The sequence below is a fragment of the Simochromis diagramma genome, unplaced genomic scaffold (assembly GCF_900408965.1).
Source record: "Simochromis diagramma unplaced genomic scaffold, fSimDia1.1 OVJJ01000596.1, whole genome shotgun sequence".
Taxonomy (NCBI): Eukaryota; Metazoa; Chordata; class Actinopteri; order Cichliformes; family Cichlidae; genus Simochromis; species Simochromis diagramma.
The window spans coordinates 4,085,810-4,098,538 of record NW_024387245.1 but is presented as its reverse complement, the minus strand read 5'-3'; the positions used below and the strand labels follow the sequence as shown (position 1 = coordinate 4,098,538).

The following is a 12,729-nucleotide window of genomic DNA, read 5'->3' as shown; positions in this document are numbered from 1 at the left end:
TCTTTCCCTGCTATGTTAAATCTACCGCTGCCTCCCTTAGACCACAACCATGCAATTAGCACACTCTCAAGCCGGTCGTCCAAGCTGTAACCAGGCCACCACAGAAGTACACTAGGTCAGAACAATGTGACACGAGGTTTGACCCTGGACCGCACTGTCACATGCCAAAACCACCCAGGACAAACAGCTGTTCCTGCAGCCAGATGCACAGATAGCAAGCTACCCAATGACACACATTAGTACCAAGCATTGCCCAAGAAAGGTTCTGGACAATAGCACACAGGGTCACGACTATAGGGACGGTCACATAATGACTGAGGATCAAGGGCTGTCCTCATTTTTGAAAAGACAATCTAAAAAAAGGACAACAGGGGGGGTTTATGGCAGTAGAGTTAGGAAAGAAAAAAAGAAAGCATTTTTGTATTGTTATGTGAATACCAAGGGCCAACCCACTAGACAAGATTAAAAACACGCCCACACACAGGTAAAGCTGTGTCTTTTTCGATCTACAAAGACCACACACACTGTTTAAAAAAATGTTCAATGGTCCCATCCATCTAAGAGTGAAAGGGCTGCTAAGAAAGGTGAACAGGCATCTCTAAATAGTCTTTGAGTGCATTCTCCATTGCCCTGCAGCAACCTCCAGCTGGATGTCATTACACATGACTCACGTTCAGAGCAGATCAATTAAAAAGAAAAAAGGGGGGGAGGGGGGCGTCCTAAACAGAGGTTTTCAGTTAAGAGTACTTTGGATGCACGTGTTCCTCTGCAGCTGTGCAGGCTTTGTAAAAGAAAAACTTCCTCCTCATCCTCGAAGATTTGATTGCATGTTTCCAACATTATCTTATACAAAGAACTAGCTAAAGAGGGCTGCTGATGTCTAAGGCTACAATTAGTAAAATAAAAATCATACTGTTTTTATTTGTTTGCTTGTTTTACTAAAACATCAGGTTGGCAATGAACACAAAGCAAAAATGCTGAAGCATCTGTTTCCAGTTCAGATATTACTTTGTAAAGGCAAGAAAATTGTACGATTCGAGACGTGTCCGAGTTACACTGTGCTGTTGTGCTGGGGTCATATTAGGCAAAAGTGGTTAAGGGATTTGTGATAGCAGCTCTTTTACACCCACTGCACCCATCTGTTTAAAACCCCAACAAGTCAAGCCTGTGAGTATGTCAAAAAGATAACTACTCTTATATTCCTGTCAGTCCAAACCCACAGGATGACAGAGCCTCTGCGCGGGTGAAGGGTCTAAACACAAAGGGCTTCGTCTGTCATCAGCTCACAATGAAGCAGCAGCTCACGCAGCAGCCAGAAAATGTCTATCATTCAGTCATGATGACAGAGGTTCACCTAATGAGGCTTACTTTCAGAGCTCAGCAGCAGAGTAATGATATATCACACTAATGGAAATGTGCTTCTTGTACAAATTTCCTCATTGATAGATTACTAATCCGCATTCGTGTTCTACATCATTATTGCTTCATGAACAAAAGGTCAGAAGAGCCTATTCCTACTGAAGGAGTCACGCGGCACAAGGCGAACGAAGCCTGTGAAAACTTGGTCCACCTATCATCATATAGACTGATTTTTAAGGCCAATATGTTTCAAAATATCCACTGATTTTATTTTTTCAAACACGTGAACAGATTTCCATAAAATTCATTATGTGTAGATATTGATTTACCCTTTGTGTTACTCGACTCTGTTCAGGTTAGCTGCTTGTTGTGTTTGTGGCAGAGTTTTGCAATACAAACAGGGAGGGTGCAGTGCCCTCTGGTGGACAAACTATGCAACGCTAACACTCATAACATGGTTGAAGGGTGTTTCTCCTATCTCTTGATTTCATTTTTATTTTTCATTTAGCAACTGTTATAAAAACAGATACCAACAGACTGGCAATTAGATAATATCAGCCTGCTGATACATTGGTCACCCTCCAGAGTTGAAAAAGTTTAGAATACTTTAACTCATTTAAAGTATGCATTTGCTTTTAATATCTGTGTCATTCCTCAATTGATAATGTGAGAAATGTTTGGCCGAAAAAACAACTTACCCTGTATCTTCACACTTCTTAAATGGTATTAGCAAGCACAATCTATTCATCAAAATATCCATCTGAAGCCTCTCTAATCCATTATTAACCACACAGGAAGATTATTTATAAGGCTGATGCATTAAGCATAGAATCACAGAAACATTTTTGTTATTTGCTACAATTTTTGAGAGGGACCACAAAATGCAAATATCTCTGCTTTTGCTCTTTCTTAAAACAACCCCAAAAGTTCCCCAGCAGACTTCTTTGCCCCAACAGTCATTCCCTTTAACCTGCCAACATCTAACAGCGCTCACTGGGAGACAGATCAATTGATAACTGCACAGAGGCGGTCCATACAAGGGATGGAAATAACTATCTCACAGCTGACACAGTGACCACTGTCTAAATGATGCAGCTTAGTAGTGTGGTCATAAAGTCAGTACACAGTGTTGCAATCCAATAGTAATGCTCAGGTGGTGGCGTACTGTGGTGTCTTTGATTCTCAGACTGTTTCAACCAGCAAGCCACAACCTCCCTTTTCCATCTCACCTCCTCATACATCTTCATGTAATCTCCTTCTATCACACACTGTCCCCGTTTCCTTATTTGGACACAACCTTGCTATTCCCCACTGCTGCAGACTCTGGTGGTGACAGGTAAAAACACTAAGTTCAACTTTAACTCACTGATAAAAAAAAAAAAAGCCTGATTTTTTAGTCTGTGCTTCTAGACCGTAGGGGTAATTTAACACAACCCCTTTTTATCATTTTGTATGAAGTATGAACACAAACAGATACACTACCTCCACTTATGAGATGTTTCCAACAAGCCATTTTATTAAGTCACAGACAAATACTGACAAGTTAGAGCAAATATTTTTGTGCTACAGCCACTTAAACTCAGATTAATACTCAATAACAAGTTAGTAATAACATCCAGGTCAGTACTAAGGGGAGAAAAAAAGGAGGATGTTTGTAAGGAGCACCCAGCGACCCTTTCCAAGGAGTGTTGCTTTTGCTAATCCACACTGACATGATCAAATGTCAGCGTGGATTAGCAAATTGGAAGGGAGCATCAGGACAGCATTCTTTCATATCCACTTCAGAGCATCCATAAGTCAATTTCTTATATTATTCTTTTATCCTCATATAAAATCCTTTTGGTTTTCAGGTGAGGTTATGGATGCGCCTGGTCCTTAAAGCAACCTCAGGGATCGGTCACCTGGAGGTGAGCCAAGGTGGAGCCTGCCAATAGGATTAAAAGAGAAGGGGGTAGACTAAAGGAAAGCATAATATATCAGCTATAAAATAAAAGCCCTATTGAAAAACCCATTTGAGAATCAGCCAAAAGCGCGTCCCTTTCAATAAAGCAATCTTTTCGGGCACTTCAGAGCACAAACACCAACATTATCGCCTATGTTTCCATCATCCGTTAACACATACGCACTTTCATTTACAGATTTCTGTCACAGGCAGTCGACCTTTCTGACCACATCCTAAACCACAGGTATGGCTCTCAATCCCACCTTGTTAACCTGAGATGTTTACCCACTTAGCATGGCAGATCCCTCAAGAGACCAACACCTGAGGTGCTGGATGCTAAAAATAATTTTCTCCCAGACCACAGCCCCTCACGTCCAAGACGCTGGCTCTCCATACATACACAGAAAACTGTTTACATGACACGGTCTTGTGTACATTTGCTCACCCAATGGATCTGCTGTAGCACTTTTGTTGTTGTTTTTACTGCTTTCATGCAAGTGGATGTGACACAAATATGGTAAATGGCATTCCTTAAGCTCTAGTACTCTACAGGAACTCCTTCAGTGTAAATAAAAACATTATACTTCTCATGTTACCTGCGCATGCTTCCATTAAATACTGAAGCACCATTCAAGATGTGAAATAAGCAATGCCACATGAATCCTGCATGAAAAGTAAACCTGCACTGCCACCACTCAGAACATCGGGTGGTATTAGCAAGACTGTGAAATTAATGGATCTTTTCTCAGTAATGAAAACTACGACCTGAACACAAAATTTTTCTTTCTGTTGGTTTTTGAGAGTGGCTGTAATCCTACAGTTAGTGCGTCCCCATCCATGTACAAAGAAAAAACCCTGTACATTACATATATTAGCCACCAAATTACTTTGATCTTTGATGTGACATGCTAAAAAAAGCAGTTTATGGTTTTGTTTGTCAAGCACAGGTCGTCACAGTGGAATAAAGTGTAATGAATTCATAAAGTCTGAGTTAATTTGAAAGGTGTGGTGAAACATTACATTGCAACAAACTGTTATACAAAGAAGTTGGCAGAAAGCTCTTTTATAAATCTTCCCCTCCCTACCTAACTACTCCTTTTTTATTTCAGATTTTCTCTCTTTATGTGAACAGTAGCTCGAGTGCCACATTCTTAATCCACATTCGGCTCCGTGCCAGGACTGTGGTGGATCCCATTCCCCTAAACATCCATCTACCGTCTACTTCCACTAACGCACACATACGTGTACACACACAGAGTCTCTGTGACAACACTCAGCGACTCCAGACAGCAGCATTTCATTTGACAGGAGGAGGGGTGCCGGACCACTGAATTAGGACTTTTTCATGGTGGTGGGGTGGATTAACATTCTTCCCTCTTTCACTGCCTCCTCCTCCAGCCCTTCCTGAAGTGAGGCCTAACTCTCCAGGCACATGCTTGACCTGGCGCTGAGGACAAGGAGTAATTAGCAGTCATAAAGAGGACCCTGGCTCCTCTTGGAAATCAGCACAGTCAAAAACAAGAATGCCCAAAGAGAGACTTCCCCCTCCTAGTGCGCATCACAGATGGGGAGGGTCTGGGAGTCTTTTTTTATTTCACCTGATTCTGTTATAAAACTTGAAGCCAAGTGTTGTGAAGCTGGAGCCACACTGTGAGTACAGCAGGTTACAATTAGGGTCCTGGCTTTAATTACTTAAAGCAAGACTATGTAACTTTAAAAATAGGGCGATGTAAGGCATTCCTACAGTTCAAAATTGAAAGCAGAATTCATAACCAACAAAACACACAACCAAGTAGCCTCAGGGGTTTTACACATAAGATATATTTGGACTGGCATGACTCATGCGGGTGGATATTATCTAGTTCACCAACTTACTTTTGTAACTTACCCTTCTGCAACACCTCATTTAAACATTTATTGTTATTATTCCATATTTGTCCTTCAGCAAAACACTTTGCTTTACAATCTGAAGCGGAAAGATTTATCTTAAAACTGGCTTAGATCCTGACAGAAAATGCCTAATCAGTACAAATTATTTGAGATTTTTTGCCATCCTTTTTCTTTCCCCGTTAATGGTTCACATTTAATCCCATAAAAGTAACAAACCTTTTATTAAGTTTGCAGATGTTGTCTTAAGATATGAACTCCTGCAAATGTACAGCATATTAGATCCAGAGCATGAAGGAAAAAAAAGAACACACCTCCATCAGCGCTGACCTTCAGTTGTTGCTTCTGGGTTTCATGTGATCAGAAATGAGAATCATACTGTAGGCATTATGCTCATGCTAGACTGAGCACATTATACACACTGCATGGGCACATGTTACTGCAGATGCATGTGTAAACTAATGCAAGCACATACCGGAATGGGATGCCAGTACCCAAGATGGTAATCATCTCCACAACTTTAATTAACTCGTAAACTATAACTAGACTGGTTTCTTGCCAATCACACTTCTCTACATGCGCTGCAGTGAGGCTCAGACAAAGTTTTAAGTTGTGGCAAAGCATTGAAATCACCTTAAAAAAACACCTACACTGAATACCAAGTGAATGTGAAAGTCCCTGTTAGCGTAAACTATATAAAGAGAATCACAGGGCCACAACACATTACACCGACAGGAACTTTTCAGCCATACAAACTCACGTCATGAAGCTCCCAGCATACAGTATTGTTGATGAAGTTAATGCCAGAGGTCTCGGACTTTGCAAGTACTGAGTCAGCGGAGTGTTGGTGACTATTATACACCATGTGGGTCAGCACTACGTGACCCAACTTTATATGGTCTGCCACTTTGTGGTTGAACTACTGTGGTTTCTAAACACTTCCACTTTGCAATAATACCACTTAAGTTGTTCATCGAATATCAAGGAGGTAAGAAATCTCACAAACGGACAGTGTCATAAAAAATGTCACCCATTTGTGACATTTTGGTCTCGAGTTTCTGGTAATTGCTAGAGTAAAAGTGACAACAAAGAGGTATTTGGTGCTGCACCAAAAACCTCTATGCTTTGATTGTTAGCAGGTTGCTGCAGTTGCCAACTGATTACATGGAAGACAGTGACTTTTCTGCAAACACTGGCAAACTACTCAGCAACTGGTCATGAAACTGTAAGAAGAGTGAAACAAACTGGAAACCTATACCATTTTCCTTGGAAAAACCTATACCATGGTAAAAGTAAACATTTTACCATTTGAAATGTGTCTGCTGCATTTCAGCTCAAGTTACAAGTCTAGATGCCTTTGCTACTGTTAGCATTAGCAATAGCAACCATCATGTCCTCAGCAGGGTTGTACTTTACAAAGATCCAAGTAGGGATGAACCAAAGTATGAACCCAATATTGGCATCAACTGATATTTGCGCTGCTGACAAAAAAGAAAAGAAAAGAAAAGAAAGAGAAAGATGGAATTTATTCATGTCATTGGTGGAAGTTTATTTGTTGTATTGCATTACCTTTGCACAAACTAAATGAGCTGGAAAAACTTTAAAACATGTCCAGAGAGAGAGAGAGAATAAATGAGCACAAAAACAAAAGCTTGAGAAAAGAAAAAAAATTAATTGGTTTCAGGTATCACCCACATTGCTCGTTTAAACACTGGCATCGGTATTGAATTTAACAATCAGTGCAACCCAAGTAGCAATACACAGTACATCTAGTTAATGACTAGATCATAAGAAAATGTTTTCTTAGGCAACAACTTCCAAAGGCAACAAAGGCCAGTGTTTAGTCTGTAAATGACTTCACATGCCAGTATCAGTTTCATTTTATCCGCCAGCTTCAGTCCCAGACATTTCAGGACACTGACCCAGTGACCAGCTGAAAAAGCTGCACAAGGATAAAGCAGCAGGGAAGATAGGAGGAGAGGAGGAGATGAGAAGCCCGGGATCGTTTTGTTTACATATCCACTGCATTTGTTCCTGTGGTTTTGATCAAATAAATCTGACATTCATTTAAAATATGAAACATTAGCTCAAGCCTAGTTGCAAAATGACAAGACACTAAAAAAAAGACAAGCAGGTAGGATTCACACACAGCCACACACCTGAAAGATGATCCAGACAACAGAGTTTTCCTGACCTGAGCTTCCTCAATGCAGTCTGATGCTCTGTACTTTAGCTGCACTCTTATTGCTTTAACAGTGTAAATGCCATATGGTTTACTTCACTGTCTCCACGCTGCAGCTCACAGCGCTGAAGATAAATCATTGTCTGCCGTCCACCACAGAGTCAAGATTCCACTGTGCACCTCTCATTTTACAGCAAAAACTACAGAATTGGTTCTTTTGAAGCGCATATGTGATCCATGTTATCTCTCACTTATTAAGTCTTTTCTCATTCCGCCCACTGTGGTTTTGTCTTTTTCAGCAGCTTCTGTTTTATTTTTTAATCTCTCTGTGCAACCTTCTTCCACACACAGACTGCCTGTTTTATCTTTTTCCTTTTTTCTGCACTGAAGCCTTCCCCTCATTCTGCCTCTCCCACAAGCAGATATGGTTTTAATAGCTGACTGCTGAGAAATTCATGATAAAGGAGAGCCTTGCAGCACTGACATTATGGAACCATTTCCTCTCGGAAAGCCTCACAAATAACAGCTCCAGCACCAACACACTGGGACAGCGCAATGAAACAGAATAATAAATACGAAATCCTGCACAATAATGATGCTTTTGTCTTCGTTGAGGACTATCCAGCACTGCCTATCAAACCTATTTGCCTCGACTGAGCTGCTGTGCCTCACAGCTAATGATGGGAATCAAATGTGCAATGTTTTCTCACCAAGAAGGTGTTTCATCATCTTTAGTGAACTCATTGACCCATAATGAAATAGTCCCACTCAGCCCACATAATCAATAATATAGTGGTTAAACATATGTGTGGTGGAACATGGGTTATATTTTGTGTGTGCAAAAAAAATCCAATTATATTTCTAAATTGGGAATGTTTACATTCATAGGCATGGCTAAGGAGAAGTAAATGAAAGCATAATTTCAAGGCGCACATCAAGCTTGTCAGTGATGAGAATGGAAATCACAGAGAAAAGAATGAGAAAAGTTTTTTTTTCTTTTAAAAGCAAGCCAATGAAGTGTGAAAAGGCATGAAAACAACAGGAATATATAAGCTATCAGTCATATTTCTCATTATACAGTCTTTATATGAAACTTGCAGAAAAACAAAACCTTGCCATCTCATCGCAGTGCCAGATAACATGCAACGAGCTGCACTGACAGCCAAGTCAACCATCAATTCATCTCCTGCTGACACTTTAACCAGTGTCACAGTTGAGCAACATCAAGCCTGTGGGTGAACAGAAGTTAAAGCATGAGTAAATCTCAGGAATGACAGACAGCTGCAGTATAAGTGATCAAAATCAGCTGCTAACTATGGTAAGATGCACAGTCTTGAAGTCTTGAAGAAATGATCCTTCAGGTTAATTTCATTGAGGAAGATCTGTTCCCTGACAGTTTGCTTTTGTTCCTCTATGTGTCAGAGTGTTGCTGTAGTCCCGTTCTGTTGCTCTATTTTTCATCATTTTTGCTTTCCCACTTTGTCAAACTCACTCCTTTAACAATTTTGACATAACTGTGTTCTGAAAACCAATCACTTCCTGTTCTTGAAGTAGCCTTTACTTTTTAAGAATTCTGCCTTCCACGTAAAATGCAGCCCTCCTTTCCCTACGCATCACGGCCTCGTCCTCCTGGGTTTCCTTTTACTAACTCTACATTATCTCCACTAGCATCTTGACTCTGGAGGTCCTGCACTAGCTCCGAACTTCATTTAGAGCATCACTGTATGAAATTGCTTCTTATCATGAGTCTGTTCACAAAACTGTAACTCAAAACTCTAAATTACACAATTTTTTGTTGTTTTTTTACTTTCATTGGAAACATTTTCTGGGTTTTTCATGCAAACAGAGTACATGACATCAATGCCACAGGCCATAGTTTGTATTCTGAGTACAACTTGTGGTTGAGTTTGCATAACAAAAAAGAGTTTTGGCCTAGGATAGGGAAAGATTGCGGTTTTGGTTACCATATCAGTGCAACCAAAAAACTTTTTGTCTCAGTTTTTAGCTTTATAATGTGTAGCTTTTCAATATCTAATGCGAACAATAGTCATTCACTAAACCGCGTACTGTACGTGTAAAAGTTTTATCATGTTTTAAATTATGCTATTTTGTTGCAAGATGTTTTGACAGTGAACATTTTCCTCTTATATTGTCACCATTTTGCAACTGGGAAGATAATAAGAAACAGGGTTTCCTTTCCAGGACCTTTAGCCTTCATTGAGCTTGCTTTGGCAAATTAGTGAAACTCAAGCTTGTTCCTTTGTTGCCCCCTTGTAAGTTCATTGAGGCTGGTTTCATGACAAAACACTGCTAAATAAGCAAAACCTTACTTTTACTGTGTTATTATTTCAACTCCTTCTAAATTTGTCAGCCAATAAATTAAAGAGTACATGGGGCTACAGTAAAGTTTTTAGAGTGACCAAAAAGCCATTGTATTTCCCCCTAGAAGGAAAAAAAATGCTTACACTCAGTATTTCTGCTGCCCAGGCTGTGGCTTAGCTCGGGCTGGGGAAGGGGGAATGGGGTTGGAAAGGATGAGTCATACATTGCTTTCCATGCTCAATGATTATAATACCCCATTACAGAGAGAAGCACTGTTTCCCAGCTAAAGTGAATACTCGGCTTGTGAGCCTGGACCAGAATTCACTTTTCACTCTGCCATGCACTACACGCTGCAACAAAGCATACGGTTGAAATCAAAAACAGGCGTGGGGGGTTGCATCATTAGGTAGAGCATCCAACTTTTACATCACTCGTAGGGTCATGTTGACATTTCCAACACCACTGTCTCCATTCTGAGAGTGTAAGGAACACATCGTCCCCGTTTGCTTGTAGTTTGGAGCTGGAATGATCCATCTATGTCTGTGTGCTTTTAGCAATAAGCTAATTTGGAGAAAAATCTACCACTGGCTTCAAATCAAGCACACTGTGTCATGAGTACAGAGGACCATTGAGCGGTTCAACACAATTATTTGAACCTTAATTAGTCTGGAAAGGACTAGACGATATACTTTCCAAGATATGGCAAATAACGAACTATTTGTGCAGCACAAAGGATCTCCTTAACTCTGACACGGGGTCAAAAACTTGTCCTGCATATTTTGTTTTATCTTCCATGCTATTATCAGGCATTAGGGCTGATTTACAGAGTCGTTTCCACAAAGCCTGTATTTACAGGGCTGAAGTGGCACATGCAGTTGCAGGGTCACTGCTTCTCCCCACAGAACAGCTAACTCGGATTCCTTCCTCAGCGCCATGGCAATAGGCACACACAAGAAGCCACTTTTTCTCATCGCCATTTATCTGATTGAGTTTGACGTGACCTCAGGATTGCCACTTCAAGGTAAGTAAGAAAAGCCCTTCAGAAATTACAGTTACATTCTCACTGGAAGATTGAAGCTAAGGCAGATGGGTGATGGTAACATAAATCTGAATATCCCTCTTAAGGTTAAAACCCAATGTTGTAAATGAAACATTGGCATTGTTGCCTTTAATTTATATAAACTGATATGCAATTACCAATTAGGAAGTAATGTCATTGGTTAAAATCTCTCTGGTCACAGTATCTTCTATGATTTTTTTCTTACTGGGCTCATGAAAAACGGTATATGGAAAAAAAAAAGTCAAAATCAGAGTAAGCCACATAAATTCCTTTTGAAAACGAGTTGTCCAGATATGAGACTATAAATAAAAAACAGCTGTGGACCAGCTGTAGTCGACCTTTAACCCTGCCATAAACCTGGCGTGCTTAAACAGAAAGAACCTTTTAACAGCCCTCAATGTGTATGTGGAAACCTTGCTGAAATGCAAGGCGTAGCATCATTATTTTTTATAAAATCTGCTCTAAGACTGCAGATGTTATTTGATTAGAAATCTTCTCTAAAACTAGCACAGAATGTATTTTCACTTGAAAAAAAATGCAGCAGTATTTTTTTTTCATGGTCCCCTGTTCCACATAGAATGGGAAGAAAACATCTGGAAGCCATTTTTTCTGGCTTTTTGAAGGGCTTAGCAGACAGCACAATGGAACTTATCAAGTCCAGATGGGAAGGAACTCAGAGAAACAGCGAGGCCTTCTTCTCTATATTTCTTTAAAACTTATGTAGAGAATCAACACATATCAGTTCTTACTGTATAGGGTATTTCTCAAGTCGTTACCATATTTTGTGATCTATTAGCCTGTCAGCCTTTTCTTCCAATATTTTCAATGCCCTTGGTGACTTTGGCCAAAACCCATTCATGTTTTCATTTGCACAAGGTATTCAAAGAATGTTATTTCAGCATTTTCGATGACTAAAATACACTCGACAAGTAGGATCTGAACTGGTTTAAATGTCTGGTATTAACAAGGGCGATCCAAAAAAAACCTTTTACTTAATTAAACAACAACAAACCAAAGAAAAAAAGAGTCAAAGCAGATTATCTAATACTTGTGAAAAGAGTCCATTGATTGAGGAGGCCAGATTAAAAAATGCAAGTCAGCAGAAACACAAAGGAAACCATTTGTAAAATAAGCTAGATTTAGTCTATAGCAGTTATACTGTGTCCCACGTGTGAAAACATCAGTAAGCTAAAAAGTCGAGACTACACATATCAATCAATCCTAATTTGAATTCTGCATTTCAGGGTTTATATTGGCTCGGGAACTTCAAACTGTTGCAAAGGTTCTTTGAAAAGCTCACATCTTACCCTGCTGCCTCCAAGACACAGAGAAGAATTATGGGAAACAAAGATGAGAGGAGCTACACTATAAAGAATGCCTCTCTTCAGGCAGTGAAACTGTAAACCTGACAGCAGTCCTGACCTTCACCTTTGAACTCTGACCCCTCTTCAAATTCTTGTCCAGGGCCTTCTGTTATTACCACTTTTCACATAGCTTAAACTGAGTTTTTCCTCTCTAATACCAAGACAAGGTCGTTCTAAACTTAAGTCTACTGAAAGACAAACTGACCGCAAAATATTAAAATATATACACTGTGATACAAGTATATAACTTAATCACAGTATAAATTCAATGCATATTTCTGTATTTGTCTTTATAAAATAATGAGTAAGGAGCTTATTCCACATAATTCAATTCTGGTCAGCATCAAATAAGCTAAGCTACATTTAACAGCAGACACACAGCATTAAGACTGTCTTTTATACTTTAAGAGAGACTGTAATAAAGCTGCAACAAATTAGCTTAGCTCTACATAGCAGGCTATTTTAACATCGTTTTCCCAACTGCGTTAGTTTACAGATTGTGGCGTTTTAGTATTTGTTTATTAACTCATTTCTGTGTTTCAAAATGTATCACATGCCAACAGTTCACCGTGAAAAAGGCTCTGAATCAAATGTAGTGAAAATGTAGTTATGT

General features: G+C 39.7%; 1 protein-coding gene across 1 annotated transcript in view; it reads right to left on the bottom strand.

Moving 5' to 3' along the window:
• Nucleotides 1-12,729, bottom strand: part of col5a1 (procollagen, type V, alpha 1) — a 76,626-nt gene that overhangs the window by 61,345 nt on the left and 2,552 nt on the right. The window lies entirely within an intron of this gene.